Here is a 16,267-nt window from a genome sequence, read left to right as displayed (position 1 = left end):
GTAATATACTGTAAAAACAATTACAGGATTTTTTTTACATTGTACTGTACATACACAACTGTCTATATACACAACTGTGAACACACTACTACTCTTTAGATGCACAACTGTACATGGTCTCAAGATACTGTCAATGCTAAAAATCTAGATAAAGCTAAAGTGTTTCTAGGGCAGACACACGTTGGTCAGACCAAAGCCCATATATCAGGGTCAGACATTTTCTTTTTCAACCACATACAATTCAGTGACGTTATTCCTGTCAAGTTTAGTAAAGATAATCTCAAAAAAAAAGAGAAAACTGTCCCCAAACTCTCAAAGCGAACAGACAAATATGAGCATCCTGTAAATATCCAGAGCAGCCTGGTAAATATTGAGTCTACTGTGGTGATGTAGAGTTTAGTCTAGGTCTGGGCCACTCAGGACACATCATGGTCCAGACGTGGTGGGGTACACAGTTGTGTGATGACCAGGTGGCTGGGCTGAAGAGGGGTCCAAGGTAATCCCTACTCAACACAGTCATTTTGATTCAGCTGCTCAGCTCAAGTGCTTCTCTGCTGCTAAGAGAGTGTGAACATAGCATGAACATTGAACACAGAATTATTTGTTCATTATTTAATATTCAATGTAAAACAAATTGGGATCCATGGGTAAAATGGGTCAACTGGAAATACAGATTAAAATACTTGCAGAAAACATGCAAGCCCTTCTGATGAAAGACTGACAAAGCTGACTCATCATCAACCATTAACAGAGAAAAACACACTGTCCTTTTCAATTGGACTGAATATCATCTCAGGGGATGCACAAACACTCCACACGTTTCGTTCACCTCTTCCTTTTCTTTCTCTTTTTTATCTGTGCCAGCAGAACTAAACTCACCTCATGCGGAGAGTAAATGAAACGTACATTATTTGAGCGCTGCTGTGGGAGAGATAGTGTTGCTGAGCTGGAAAGACAAGAGAGGAAGTCTAACTGTGAAGATGGCAGATGTTTTGGCTGAGAGGAGTAGACAGACGTCATTATGCTTCATATCAGGGGGATGGGTATTCTACTAAGAGGGTTCAATTTAAGCGTATTTCACAGTCCACAGACACAGAGAAGCAATAGTCCAGCGTCCCATTTTGACGCGGCTTGAGACCACCGTTCGCGGTTGACGCACAGCCCAAACACGCACCTCCCCAAAATTCACAACCAACACGACATACACGTTTTGGACTCTGATAGATTCTTAAGGCCTAAGGCCTCATACACACTCACATTTGTTTTTAAACAAACTATTTTAATTTACAAATGTTTTTACCGCAAGTGTGTGTAAGACCCAAGAGTACTTCAATCTATATAGTACAGGCTTAACTGCATTAATAACAAATATGGAATGCAATATGACATTTTATTAAATCATTTGGGGAATGACCTCGTCTATTATTTCCAGTGGTGTAAAGTATTTAAGTAAAAATACTCTAAAGTACTACTTAAGTCGTTTTTGGGGGAATGTACTTTACTTTGCTATTCATATTTTTGACTACTTTTACTTCACTACATTCCTAAAGAAAAGTATGTACTTTTTACTCCATACATTTTCCCTGACACCCAAAAGTATTCGTTACATTTTGAATGCTTAGCAGGACATAAAAATGTGCTCACTCGTCAGTACACTGTTGTTCAGAGGAGCTAGCCAACAACACTGCTAACCAAATCACTTCAAACCGAAACTGGTAAGACATTTGGTTTTAACTTTTTTCAATTTACATTTATTTGACATTTATTACCAAAATGTAATCAGGTGTTCCAGTAATATTCTGTAAATGTGTGTTACAGTAAAGGTCCTGTTGTCTCGTTCGTTGAAGGACGGGACAGACCAAGGCGCAGCGTGATATACGTACATGTTTATTTACACTGAATAAACACCACGACAAAACAATAAACAAAACGAAACGTGAAGTCCAAGGTAGTACACAAAACAAACCTTACACGGAACAAGATCCCACAACTAGACTGTGCCAATAGGCTGCTTAAGTATTGTCCCCAATCAGAGACAACGAGCGACAGCTGCCTCTGATTGGGAACCACACCGGCCAACATAGAAATACCCATCCTAGAAAAACCACATAGAATATACACAAACAAAGAATACACACACCCTGACTCAACATATAAGAGTCCCCTGAGTCATGTCGTGACAGTACCCCCCCACCCAAAGGTGTGGACTCCGACCGCACAACATAAACATAACAGGGTAGGGGCCGGGTGGGCATTCCGCCTCAGAGGCGGATCCGGCTCGGGGCGTGACGACCTCTCACTCTCCGCCTCCTTGTTGCGCCCCTGGTCTGGTCTGGACCTCGGCGCACTACTTCCCCTATCCTTCCTCCCGCGATACGCCAGGACCTGTCTGGACCCTGGTGTGGGAGACCCCGAACATGGAGAGGGGCTGACGTCATGGTCTGGACTGGAGCCGCTGACCGGACTGCTCTGGCTCCGGAGTGGAGCCGCTGACCGAAGCTGGATCAGGCACCGGTGGAGCGGACTGCTCTGGCTCCGGAGTGGAGCCGCTGACCGGAGCTTGACTTGACCCCGGTGGAGCAGACTGCTCTGGCTCTGGAGTGAAGCAGCTGACCGGACCAGGCACCGGTGGAACGGGCACGGGCCATGCCGGACTGGACAAATGCAACACTGGTCTGTTGCGAGGAGCCGGAACAGGCCGGGCCGGACTGGCGACGCGCACCACTGGCTTGGTGCGAGGAGCAGGAACAGGCCGGGCCGGACTGGCGACGCGCACCACTGGCTTGGTGCGAGGAGCAGGAACGGGCCGGGCCGGGCTGTGGACGCGCACCACTGGCTTGGTGCGAGGTGCAGGAACAGGCCGGGCCGGGCTGGCGACGCGCACCACTGGCTTGGTGCAAGGAGCAGGAACAGGACGGGCCGGGCTGGCAACGCGCACCACTGGCTTGGTGCGAGGAGCAGGAACAGGCCTGGCCGGGCTGGCGACGCGCACCACAGGCTTGGTGCGGGAAGCAGGAATGGGCCGGGCCGTACTGGGAACACGCACCACTGGCTTGGTGCGGGGATCAGGAACGGGCCGGACCGGACTGGCGACACGCACCACTTGCTTGGTGCGAGGAGCAGGTCTGTGTTCCTTTATTAACCCCCGCTCCTTCTGCTGCCTAACCAGCTCCTCTCGCCGTGCCTCTACTCTTTCCTTCTCCCTTATAGCCTCCTGTAACGCCTCCCTCTGACCGAATAACTCCTGCTCCCTCTGAACCAATAGCCCCCGTAACATGGTGGCCTCCTCTCCTAACCTGCAGATCCGCCCTTTAACAGCCTCCTGCTGCCTCGTCGTCCACACCGTGTGCCCCCCCAAAAAAATGTCTTGGGGTTGCCTCTCGGGTCTCCGTTTCACCTCTCCTGCCTGGGCTTCCTCCTTCGCCCAGGGTCCGCTATCGGCTAATCTCACCTCCTTCTCCCTCATCCCTTTCAGGGCCTCCATATGCTTGGCCAGATCCTCTCTTATCTCCTCCCAAGTCCATGATCTCTGCTCCACTACCTGTGTCCAGGGTGTCTGCTGCTCCTGGGCACGCTGCTTGGTCCGTGTTTGGTGGGATCTTCTGTCACGTTCGTTGAAGGACGGGACAGACCAAGGCACAGCGTGATATACGTACATGTTTATTTACACTGAATAAACACCACGACAAAACAAGAAACGAAACGTGAAGTCCAAGGTAGTACACAAAACAAACCTTACACGGAACAAGATCCCACAACTAGACTGTGCCAATAGGCTGCTTATGTATTGTCCCCAATCAGAGACAACGAGCGACAGCTGCCTGTGATTGGGAACCACACCGGCCAACATAGAAATACCCATCCTAGAAAAACCACATAGAATATACACAAACAAAGAATACACACACCCTGACTCAACATATAAGAGTCCCCTGAGTCAGGTCGTGACACCTGTAACTCTAAAGTAATTTACTGGCTTCTGTGCTGCCAGTATTTTAATATACATTTACAGTAACCTGCTGGATACTGTGCTGCCGGTAAAATATACTGTAAAAACAATTACAGGAAAAAAAATGACATTGTACTGTACATACACAACTGTCTATATACACAACTGTGAACACACTACTACTGTTTACATGTACAACTGTACATGGTTTCAAGATACTGTCAATGCTAAAAATCGAGATAAAGCTAAAGTGTTTCTAGGGAAGAATCACACGTTGGTCAGACTAAAGCCCATATATCAGGGTCAGACATTTTCTTTTTCAACCACATACAATTCAGTGACGTTATTCCTGTCAAGTTTAGTAAAGATAATCTCCAAAAAAAAGATAAAACTGTCCCCAAACTCTCAAAGCGAACAGACAAATATGAGCATCCTGTAAATATCCAGAGCAGCCTGGTAAATATTGAGTCTACTGTGGTGATGTAGAGTTTAGTCTAGGTCTGGGCCACTCAGGACACATCATGGTCCAGACGTGGTGGGGTACACAGTTGTGTGATGACCAGGTGGCTGGGTTGGAGAGGGGTCCAAGGTAATCCCTACTCAACACAGTCATTTTGATTCAGCTGCTCAGCTCAAGTGCTTCTCTGCTGCTAAGAGAGAGTGAACATAGCATGAACATTGAACACAGAATTATTTGTTTATTGTTTAATATTCAATGTAAAACAAATTGGGATCCATGGGTAAAATGGGTCACCTGGAAATACAGATTAAAATACTTGCAGAAAACATGCAAGCCCTTCTGATGAAAGACTGACAAAGCTGACTCATCATCAACCATTAACAGAGAAAAACACACTGTCCTTTTCAATTGGACTGAATATCATCTCAGGGGATGCACAAACACTCCACACGTTTTGTTCACCTCTTCCTTTTCTTTCTCTTTTTTATCTGTGCCAGCAGAACTAAACTCACCTCATGCGGAGAGTAAATGAAACTTACATTATTTGAGCGCTGCTGTGGGAGAGATAGTGTTGCTGAGCTGGAAAGACAAGAGAGGAAGTCTAACTGTGAAGATGGCAGATGTTTTGGCTGAGAGGAGTAGACAGACGTCATTATGCTTCATATCAGGGGGATGGGTATTCTACTAAGAGGGTTCAATTTAAACGTAATTCACAGTCCACAGACACAGAGAAGCAATAGTCCAGCGTCCCATTTTGACGCGGCTTGAGACCACCGTTCGCGGTTGACGCACAGCCCAAACACGCACCTCCCCAAAATTCACAACCAACACGACATACACGTTTTGGACTCTGATAGATTCTTAAGGCCTAAGGCCTCATACACACTCACAATAGTTTTTAAACAAACTATTTTAATTTACAAATGTTTTTACCGCAAGTGTGTGTAAGCCCCAAGAGTACTTCAATCTATATAGTACAGGCTTAACTGCATTAATAACAAATACGGAATGCAATATTACATTTTATTAAATCATTTGGGGAATGACCTCGTCTATTATTTCCAGTGGTGTAAAGTATTTAAGTAAAAATACTCTAAAGTACTACTTAAGTCGTTTTTGGGGGTATCTGTACTTTACTTTACTATTTATATGTTTGACTACTTTTATTTTTACTTCACTACATTCCTGAAGACAATTATGTACTTTTTACTCCATACATTTTCCCTGACACCCAAAAGTACTGTATTTTGAATGCTTAGCAGGACATAAAAATGGTCCAATTCACGCAATTATCAAGAGAACATCGCTGGTCATCCCTACTGCCTCTGATCTGGCGGACTCACTAAACACACGTTTCGTTTGTAAATGAGTGTTGGAGTGTGCCCCTGGCTATCCGTAAAGAAAAAAAGAAAATTAAATAATACATGGTGTCGTCTGGTTTGCTTAATATAAGGAATTAGAAATTATTTATACGTTTACTTTTACTTTTGATACTTAATTATATTTAAAACCAAATACTTTCAGACTTTTACTCAAGTATTATTTTACTGGGTGACTTTCACTTTTACTTGAGTCATTTTCTATTAAGGTATCTTTAGTTTTACTCAAGTATGACAATTGGGTACTTTTTCCACCACTGATTATTTCTAATGATGGGCCTTAAGGTTATTATAGCTGGTGGTTGTGGGGAGGTGGAAGGTTGTCGGTAACTTTTTCTGTAACATGCAAGTGAGAGAACATGGGTAAATTTGACATATAAATACATCCCAAGATTTACGCCCATTGGTTACCCATAGGTTAAACAGCAAGCGTGAGGAATGTGTGTTATTGTGTCGTGCTCATAGGCTAAAAGGTAAATAGAGAATGACATTCCGCACGTGGCAAATTAGAAAAGTGGAGAATAAATAAGACGCTATGCTAATTATGATACGCTTGTATACATCCCCACTATGCCCGTAGAATAGGAAACTATGTGAATTATGTTATGCTTACTGGATAAAGTCAAAGCAAGCATTCAGACCAGCCTTACTGATTGAACCTTTGTAAACTACATTAATCTAAGGCCCTCTATATAATATAATATGCCATCTAGCTGACGCTTTTATCCAAAGTGACTTACAGTCATGTGTGCATACATTTTTACGTGTGGGTGGTCCCGGGGATCGAACCCACTACCCTGGCGTTACAAGCACCATGCTCTACCAATTGAGCTACAGAGGACCACAAAAGAGAAGGTTGGTTGTTGTTGCTTGTTGTTGCGTACTAGGTCAACCAAAAGGGGATAAGGGCGGCATAATGCTGAGTGGTATAGAAAAACAATAGCAAATCAAAGGAAGCTAGTGTTCCTAGCCAGTGTTTTGGATGCTCTGTTCTGTTTGGATGAGTTTATTAGGGTGGTTGATGCTCAAGATAATGTGTGCTCTGATTCACACACAAAACCAACATCCAGTTCAATAATCAGAAATTTTTACAGTTCATGAAACATATACTTATTCTCAGCATTCTTATCTTCTCAGATTTGAGAGCCCATGCAGTAGCAGAATGATCCGCAAGTGGCCATGCAAGAATGTAGATTTTGCAATATGCAGAAATATAGTGCCTTCATGGTTTAATTGAACCCAGCTTGTGAGACTCCTCTCTCCACTCAAACAAAACGACAAAAAATGTATGCTCACCCCCAGTGCCTCAATTAGACTATAACACCAATTATAGCTAGAAGTTTCCAGAGCCTGCCAAATCCCCCTCAAACACCCCACGAAGGAAATTCAGAGGAAATCTCTTATTTGCCAGGGTTCTGCCAGACGGGGCTAATTTAGATGCCTACTTTTCTCAGCTTTTGCTTTTCCATTTTATAAGGAGTGTTGCAATCAAATAATTAAATAATTTGGTTGAGTTGAGAATCTGAGAAAATCCCTGAGATAAAAGTGTAAAGTCTTCATCCCTCCCTCCCCCATCTGTATCTATTTCTCTATTCATGTCTGCCCCCTCTCTCTGTCTCTCTCACACACACTCTCTCCCTCTCTCTGTATCCCTCCTTCTCTCCATTTGTCTAACCATTTATCCCCTTATCTCCTCCTATGCAGCCTGATAGATGGTTAATAAGGCACTAGAGGTACATCAACAAATCAATGACACAGTCCTCCCTTGAAGGTGTCTGATGTTTTGATTGTTTGTTTGTTTATTGGTTGGTTGGCTGGCTGGTTTGTTTACCTTTGAGGCCCACTGTGGTGTGCTCAGCATACCCACTAATCAGGGCCCTCGTTGAGGTGTCTGCTTTCTTGCCTGTCTGAAAATCATGCCGCCGCTCAGATGTGAGGATTTGCTAAATCAGTCCCACAGGAAGCCCATGCATGATCTGCAATGTTGTCTGGCAGGCTGCGTTCCAAAGTTGCCTTAACAGAGAAACGTTATTAATGCAGCTTTCAAAACAGTAGTTTATGTTTTATTGATCCATGGTTCATATCTGGTCTCATACCGGTGGATTTAATGAGAGATGAAAGGAGTACTGTATATTCCTGCCCTGCAGGAATGATATTAATTTCTTACAAGCAACGGTAATTGAAGCTGATCCCACATAGTTTTCTTTCTTAACTGATGAGATGTTTCATGTTGTTCCTAGCCCCTCCTTTCCAACCCTTCTCTTTCATTGTAGCGGTAGACTACTAGACTAGTCACATAGCCTACATCTGTTGATCCTACACTCTAAAAAAATGCAGAGTTAAAAACAACCCAGCGCTGGGTAAGTAGTGGACAGAACAAACGTTGGGTTATTTTTGACCCATCCATTTAGGTCACTTAGTTGGGTTATTGAGTTATGATCCACCGGGTCAGATGAGAAGACTGGAGGCATGGCTTAGTAGGGCCAGGGATTTCAGATGGTTATTTTTGACCACCCGAGAGAGAAAATGTAATTCCGGTTGACCGGTTCTGTTGTATTGTCAACACATGTTAAGGTTTAGCACTGATAATTGTGTAGATCAAGTTGAGATCTTCTAGTGTCTATGTGTATCCAATTGACTGTGTCAAAGGAGGTGCTCTAGTTGCATCGGCATAACCATCAAACACATAAACTGATACAACAATTTCACTGAAGGTTGGCATAAAATACACATATATTTGACCAAGCCCCCAAATATGCTAACAAGCCCCACCAGTACATTGCCCCCACCTATCAAAGCACAGTGATGATCGTACCTTATATTTGAAATATTGTGTAGAAAAATGTCCCATTACACCTACAAGGTACCGAACTGTACCATGTGAGTTCATATGTGTCCCTGTGAAGTGTACCTTTCTTTACACCAGGTAACAACACTGTTCACTAACCATGCCCTCATTTTTTTGGAATATATTATGAATAAGTATAACCTGGTGGCACTGCAGAAACATCTATGCACTCCCAAGCAAGAGGTAGCACGTTCAAATCCCTAAAGAATTAATGTACAGTATACTCTACGTCAAGTGTCCTTGAGTACTGCTAGTTTTACGTTGATGTTACGTTGGTGATGATAATTGGATAATTATTTACTTGTTTCTGGGAAGCTTTTAGCAAAGTGCAGAAATGCATTCTTGCCAATAAGTCTCTGGCTATATCTGTTTCATGCTCACAGATATGGTGGTGTAGCTACATTGTAGCAGGACATTTCAGGTAACTGGTGACCAAGAGGTTAGGATTTCAATTCCCATTTAAGGCTGAGTCCCAAGTGTGGTCACAGTACCAAATTATACAGAAAAATGTACACTAATTGAAATCAGAATACAGCAGCATACTGTCATTTTATAGAAATAACACCTTCAGGTTGTTGTATGCAGTATCTTTACTTAATTTTTACTGCAAGTATATGCAAAGTGCAGAAATTTATTCCTGGCGGCGCTGCAGGAACTTCAGGTAGCCAGTAAAGAAGAGGTTGTGAATTCAAATCCTAAGTGAGGCTTTGTCCTAAGTAATCAACATACAGCAGCATATTGTAAATTAACACCTATTGTAGCTGTAAAAATACAGTAACTACATTTTAGTCATTTAGCAGACGCTCTTATCCAGAGTTACTTACAGTTAGTGAGTGCATACATTTTTCATACTGGCCCCCGTGGGAAAAAGAAACCACAACCCTGGCGTTACAAGCACCATGCTCTACCAACTGAGCTACAGGGGACCTACATTTACCATATTTTACATTTACCATATTTTCAGCGCAACTAGACATGGTCCAGGGGACCGTAACACATCGTTCTAAGATCGGCAGTGGTGTAAAGTACTTAAGTGAAAATACTACTTAAGTAGTTTTTGGGGGTATCTGTACTTTACTATTTATATTTTTGACACTGTAGTTTTTACTCCATACATTTTTCCTGACGCCCAAAAGTACTTGTTACATTTTGAATGCTTAGCAGGACAGGGAAATTGTCCAATTCACTCACTTATCAAGAGAACATCCCTGGTCATCCCTACTACTTCTGATCTGTCGGACTCACTAAATACAAATGCTTCGTTTGTAAATGATGTCTGAGTGTTGGAGTGTGCCCCTGGCTATCGTAAAAACCCTGGGTGACTTTCACTTTTACTTGAGTCATTCTATTAAGGTATCTACTGTATACTTTTACACAAGTATGACAATTGGATACTTTTTCCATCACTGGTCATTGAGGACGTCCCTGGAACAAACCGGAACTAGACAAAACCTGCAGGGGACCATGACTATTTAAACGCAATTAATGTAAATTATGCCTTTCAAAGTAAAACATTCTAAATTACATTTGACACCTGGGTTTTCACATGCGCTCAAATGTTGTTTTGAAGATAAAACTACATTCAACGCGCACTGACCCCGTGTCCCTGTTGCTAGAGTAGTGACATCAACTAGCTTTGGCTGCCATCTATTGGAAAGGAATGGTAACTACACTGGACAGCTAGTTGGCAGAGTCAAAGGAGAATTGTATAATATATGCCATTTGGCAGATGCCTTTATCCAAAGCGAACTGGGTACATGGTAGTGGAAACAGATCATAGAAACAGAATGACAACATACATAGTCAATTACAGGGTTATTAAGGTGTTTTTACAAGTTCCAATGAAACAAGAAGAGGATTCACATGAAAGGCTTGTGATTGCAAGTCTTTGGCTCAATAGACAAACAGTAGCATACCTTAAAGGGGCAATCAGCAGTTGCTACATCCTTTTTTGCACTTATAAATTAATGATATGTAACCATTGATTCTTGAAGAATCTAACTTATAAATGCCTCATGAGCTTAGTTCAACTGTTGTACCCCATCAGAACCCCAAATATAAGCTTGTAAACAAAGAAAATGTAAACAAACACAATATAGCCTCAAAACATGGTTGAAACTATCATTTTGATATCATGGATGGTCAGTCCTTGCATCTATAGCTCTGTCTATGAATTTGAGAGTGGTTCATTTCTCCAGCCCCATCCCTCAGCTTTTTACCGAAAGAGGAGCAGCAAGGACACTTTGTTATTGTTTCTACTGCTGATTGCCACTTTAAGAAGTTAAGTTGCAGATTAAATACATACCAAAATATGTTACAGGAACTATAAAAATGTCACATCACTCAGACAGTTAGTGAATGCACAGCATGCAGCACAGCAAACAATCAATCAATCAAATGTATTTTACAAATCCCTTTTTACATCAGTGGTTATAGAGGGTGCAACAGTTCAACACCTTAGGGGCAAATGTCAGTTGGCTTTTCATAGCTGAGCATTCATAGGTCAAGACAGCAGGTCCGGGAGAGAGGGAGAGAGAGAGTCGAAACAGCAGGTCTGGGACAACGTAACACGTTCGTTGAAAAGGGTTTAAAAAAATCAGTGGAAAAACAATTCCACTCCGATTCCCTTTATGGATGTGTGTATCTTCGAATTCGCTGTTGAATGGCCTGCTCCTTCTCCATTTTCAGAACACCAGCCCACTCCCCCAAAGTGACAGCCACTCTCTCTCTCTTTGGGCACTCAGGAGAGTCCGCTGTGATGGACCTAGAGCCAGATATAAATTACACAAATCATTTTAGGTAGTTTAATATATGTCTACATCTGACATAATATAATACACTTACCATTGGCGCAGTGGTCAACGATGCCGTGTAGGAGCTCAGACCTGAAACACCATGTCTTCTCCTCCTTGATGGGTTTCACCACAAACGCTATGGCAGCCATGGAGAACTCTTGCTTGAAACGGAGCACTCCCTCCTTTGTTGTAGCCTGCTGTCTGTCCACCGAATAATTGTGGTTCAAGGCAGCCACTTGGAGTCTTGCGACCATCCCCTGCTGGCTGAACTTGTTCCTACTGAGCACGTATTTAGTGTACAGGGCATGTACACTCTTGAGAACACACTTCGTCCTCTACAAAATAAAATATCTAATTAATGTAACTAGAGATTAATAAGTAGGCTACTACAATTATACTGTTACTGATTTAATTACATCAATTGGTTGTAGTTATTCACATAGGAATGCACAAAAAAACAAAAACAATCTTTTGAAACATGTGCTTATTAAGTTACTCAAAATGTTGCAGTATACAGTTGAAGTCGGAAGTTTACACCTCCACAAGTCTGGTTCATCCTTGGGAGCAATTTCCAAACGCCTGAAGGTACCACGTTCATCTGTACAAACAATAGTATGCAAGTATAAACACCATGGGACCACGCAGCCGTCATACTGCTCAGGAAGGAGAGGCGTTCTGTCTCCTAGAGATGAACGTACTTTGGTGCGAAAAGTGCAAATCAATCCCAGAACAACAGCAAAGGACCTTGTGAAGATGCTGGAGGAAATAGGTACAAAAGTATCTATATCCACAGTAAAACGAGTCCTATATCGACATAACCTGAAAGGCCGCTCAGCAAGGAAGAAGCCACTGCTCCAAAACCGCCATAAAAAAGCCAGACTACGGTTTTCAACTGCACATGGGAAAAAATATCGTACTTTTTTGGAGAAATGTCCTCTGGTCTGATGAAACAAAAATATAACTGTTTGGCCATAATGACCATCGTTATCTTTGGAGGAAAAATGGGAACGCTTGCAAGCCGAAGAACACCATCCCAACCGTGAAGCACGGGGGTGGCAGCATCATGCTGTGGGGGTGCTTTGCTGCAGGAGGGACTGGTGCACCTCACAAAATAGAAGGCATCATGAGGAAGGAAAATTATGTGGATATATTGAAGCAACATCTCAAGACATCAGTCAGGAAGTTAAAGCTTGGTCGCAAATGGGTCTTCCAAATGGACAATGACCACAAGCATACATAAAGTTGTGGCAAAATGGCTTAGGGACAACAAAGTCAAGGTATTGGAGCGGCCATCACAAAGCCCTGACCTCAATCCTATAGAAATGTTATGGGCAGAACTGAAAATGTGTGTGCAAGCAAGGAGGCCTACAAACCTGACTCAGTTACACCAGCTCTGTGAGGAGGAATGGGCCAAAATTCACCCAACTTATTGTGGGAAGCTTGTGGAAGGCTACCCGAAATGTTTGACCCAAGTTAAACAATTTAAAGGCAATGCTAACAAATACTAATTGAGTGTATGTAAACTTCTGACCCACTGGGAATGTGATGAAATAAATAAAAGCTTAAATAAATCATTATCTCTACTATTATTCTGACATTTCACATTCTTAAAATAAAGTGGTGATCCTAACTGACCTAAGACAGGGACTTTTTACTAGGATTAAATGTCAGGAATTGTGAAAAACTGAGTTTAAATGTATTTGGCTAAGGTGTATGTAAACTTCCGACTTCAACTGTATGTACAGAAATAGTTTATACGTTTTTCTTACCTTCTCGAGAGCCTTCAACAATCTCGGGTTTAGGACGAAAATATAGGTTAGGCTATAGCTTACCTCAATGTTTTGCATCCATCTCTCTAATTCCTCCGTCTCCAACCAGAAGCTGTTCTTCACTTTGGTCATGTGCACAGTATCCTGGGCAAGGATCAGGTGGGAAGCAGAGTCCAGGATGGTGTATGTGCCAACGGAGGCACAATGGCCTGGTGAATCACACCGTGCGTCTTCAGATACGAATAGTGGACTGTCACCAATTGTAGCCAGAATGGCCTCTGTGTGCTGGGTCCACATGTAGTTAACCTCTGGCACAATGTAAATGCGCTGTTGGTTTGCAAACTGCCACAACGACATGGACACCAGGCTGAGGAGGTGACATGTTTCCACAAAAGTGGAGTGGGAGCCGCCAGTTAGGAAGACCGCTGATGGCACCAACAAATTCCCTGCAAACAACTTTCCCACTCTGGTCTGGGACTCCCACTTCCTCCTGTGGCCCACAACACACTCTGTCTCCATGGTGATGGCAAAACCATTTATTTTCAGGGATGAACTGATGACACCTCCTCGACAACCTGGCTCATGGCAGACATTGAACAACTCCTTCAGCTTGCTATCAAAGACTTTGCATTTTGGATCTTGCACACACTCTTCGATAGAATATCTTGGCTCGCATTGTGATGATTTTCATTCTGAGCTCTCAGGTAAATACAGCGAGTTCTGGACTTCACGGATCTCACTCTCCGTCAGCTCCATCTGTGGCGTATATGGGCAGGACTCGGTTGTATACTGATGGTCGTGAGCGCAATCTAGCTGGGCCTTGAGCTCTTTAGTGATGGTCACGGTGGACCTCTTCTCCACCGCAGCACAGGAACAGTCTGGCACCCATGGGTCAGTTTGGCATGCTGTACTAACCGTTCTTTCCTGTTGGTCTAAACAATTAAGGCATCTATTAGGCTATAGGTATATTCAAGAATCACTGCATATACTGTATATTGTCCATTTTATATCCAAAATGGCCTCAGGGATGACAGATTGTGTCTTGAAATAAACAACAGCCTTAGAAATAACATGGATTTGTTTGTACCTCCTCCGCCTCCTCCTGCACAGTCTCCTCAAGGATTGAAACTTTTTTCAGGGATGAAGATGTCATCCTGAAAACAAACAAACGTTTTGTTAAGACAACTGAATCCAAATATATCAGTTGGCATTAACAAGCTACCTGTCTTGTATGCTTTGTCAACACAAACACACAGCAAATACAGGGACATTTATTTTTCAGCAAACATTAGCTATGCCAACTTCAGTCTAGCTAAAGTGGAGCTAACAAAACATTACAAAAACAAATATGGCAACAAAATGTATTACAGTACTTGACCCTCTGAGGTGGAAGCTAGCTACGGTAACAACCTAATAAAAGGGGTACAGAGAAACTGGGGGTGTTACACAAAACACTTCAGATGCAATTAGCTAGTTACCATCAACTAGAGTTGCAAAAAAGTTGTCCAGTGTCTAATGCTAGCCTAGTCAACAACAGTCATGACCGGTTAACGTTACCTCATGCTCCATTGACTCACGTCGCCTTCTCCGTTCAGGCTTTTGCTTGACTCCGAAATCAGCGATGTTGATGATGGTCAGTCGATAACCCCTACACCATAACCCTCGAAATTTAAAATGGAGGCGCAAGCAGAGGGCTTCATTCGGAAACTCCCGGTTGCCGCATCGAAAGTGCCCTCCATTGCAAAGTCTGCCACTGAGAAGTGCTGTCTGCTAGCTCGAGCTGGCACGTCCTTCCTCTTCCGTACATGGAGCCACTTCTTCAAAAGTTGTGGATCCTTGGGCAGCCGATGGTAGTTTACCGAGTGATGGGACTAACAATAGCATGGTTAGCAAGCAATGTGTGTAGCAAACAATTAGGCCTAGTCTGTTTCTGTGGGGAGAAATTAAGGAAAATGGAGGAGGACAGAAAGTTTGCTGCTGAAATGCATTTGTACAGTGGCTTGCGAAAGTATTCACCCCCCTTGGCATTTTTCCTATTTTGTTGCCTTACAACCTGGAATTAAAATGGATTTGGGGGGGGTTGTATCATTTGATTTACACAACATTCCTACCACTTTGAAGATGCAAAATATTTTTTATTCTGAAACAAACAAGAAATAAGACAAAAAAAACAGAAAACTTGAGCATGCATAACTATTCACCCCACCCCCCCAAAGTCAATACTTTGTAGAGCCACCTTTTTCAGCAATTACAGCTGCAAGTTTCTTGGGGTATGTCTCTATAAGCTTGGCACATCTAGCCACTGGCATTTTTCAAGGCAAAACTGCTCCAGCTCTTCAAGTTGGATGGGTTCCACTGGTGTACAGCAATCTTTAAGTCATACCACAGATTCTCAATTGAATTGAGGTCTGGGCTTTGACTAGGCCATTCCAAGACATTTAAATGTTTCCCCTTAAACCACTAAAGTGTTGCTTTAGCAGTATGCTAAGGGTCATTGTCCTGCTGGAAGTTGAACCTCCGTCCCAGTCTCAAATCTCTGGAAGACTGAAACAGGTTTCCCTCAAGAATTTCCCTGTATTTAGCGCCATCCATCATTCCTTAAATTCTGACCAGTTTCTCAGTCCCTGCTGATGAAAAACATCCCCACAGCATGATGCTGTCACCACCATGCTTCAGGGTGATGAGAGATGTTGGGTTTGCGCCAGACATAGTGTTTTCCTTGATCTGGCAAGAGTACCTTCTTCCATATCTTTGGGGAGTCTCCCACATACCTTTTGGCGAACACCAAACGTGTTTGCATATTTTTTTCTTAAAGCAATGGCTTTTTTTCTGGCCACTCTTCCGTAAATCCCAGCTCTGTGGAGTGTACGGCTTAAAGTGGTCCTATGGACAGATACTCCAATCTCCGCTGTGGATCTTTACAGCTCCTTCAGGGTTATCTTTGGTCTCTTTGTTGCCTCTCTGATTAATGCCCTCCTTGTCTGGTCCATGAGTTTTGGTGGGCGGCCCTCTCTTGGCAGGTTTGTTGTGGTGCCATATTCTTTCCATTTTATAATAATGGATTTAA

General features: G+C 43.0%; 1 protein-coding gene across 1 annotated transcript in view; it reads left to right on the top strand.

The window, feature by feature from the left end:
• Positions 1-16,267, top strand: part of lamc3 (laminin, gamma 3) — a 156,868-nt gene that overhangs the window by 21,781 nt on the left and 118,820 nt on the right. The gene's annotated exons all lie outside the window — the stretch shown is intronic.

The sequence above is a fragment of the Coregonus lavaretus genome (assembly GCF_964263955.1).
Source record: "Coregonus lavaretus genome assembly, chromosome: 24".
In the NCBI taxonomy this organism is placed as follows: Eukaryota; Metazoa; Chordata; class Actinopteri; order Salmoniformes; family Salmonidae; genus Coregonus; species Coregonus lavaretus.
The sequence above is the reverse complement of the archived record's forward strand: the minus strand, read 5'-3'. Positions and strand labels throughout refer to the sequence as shown.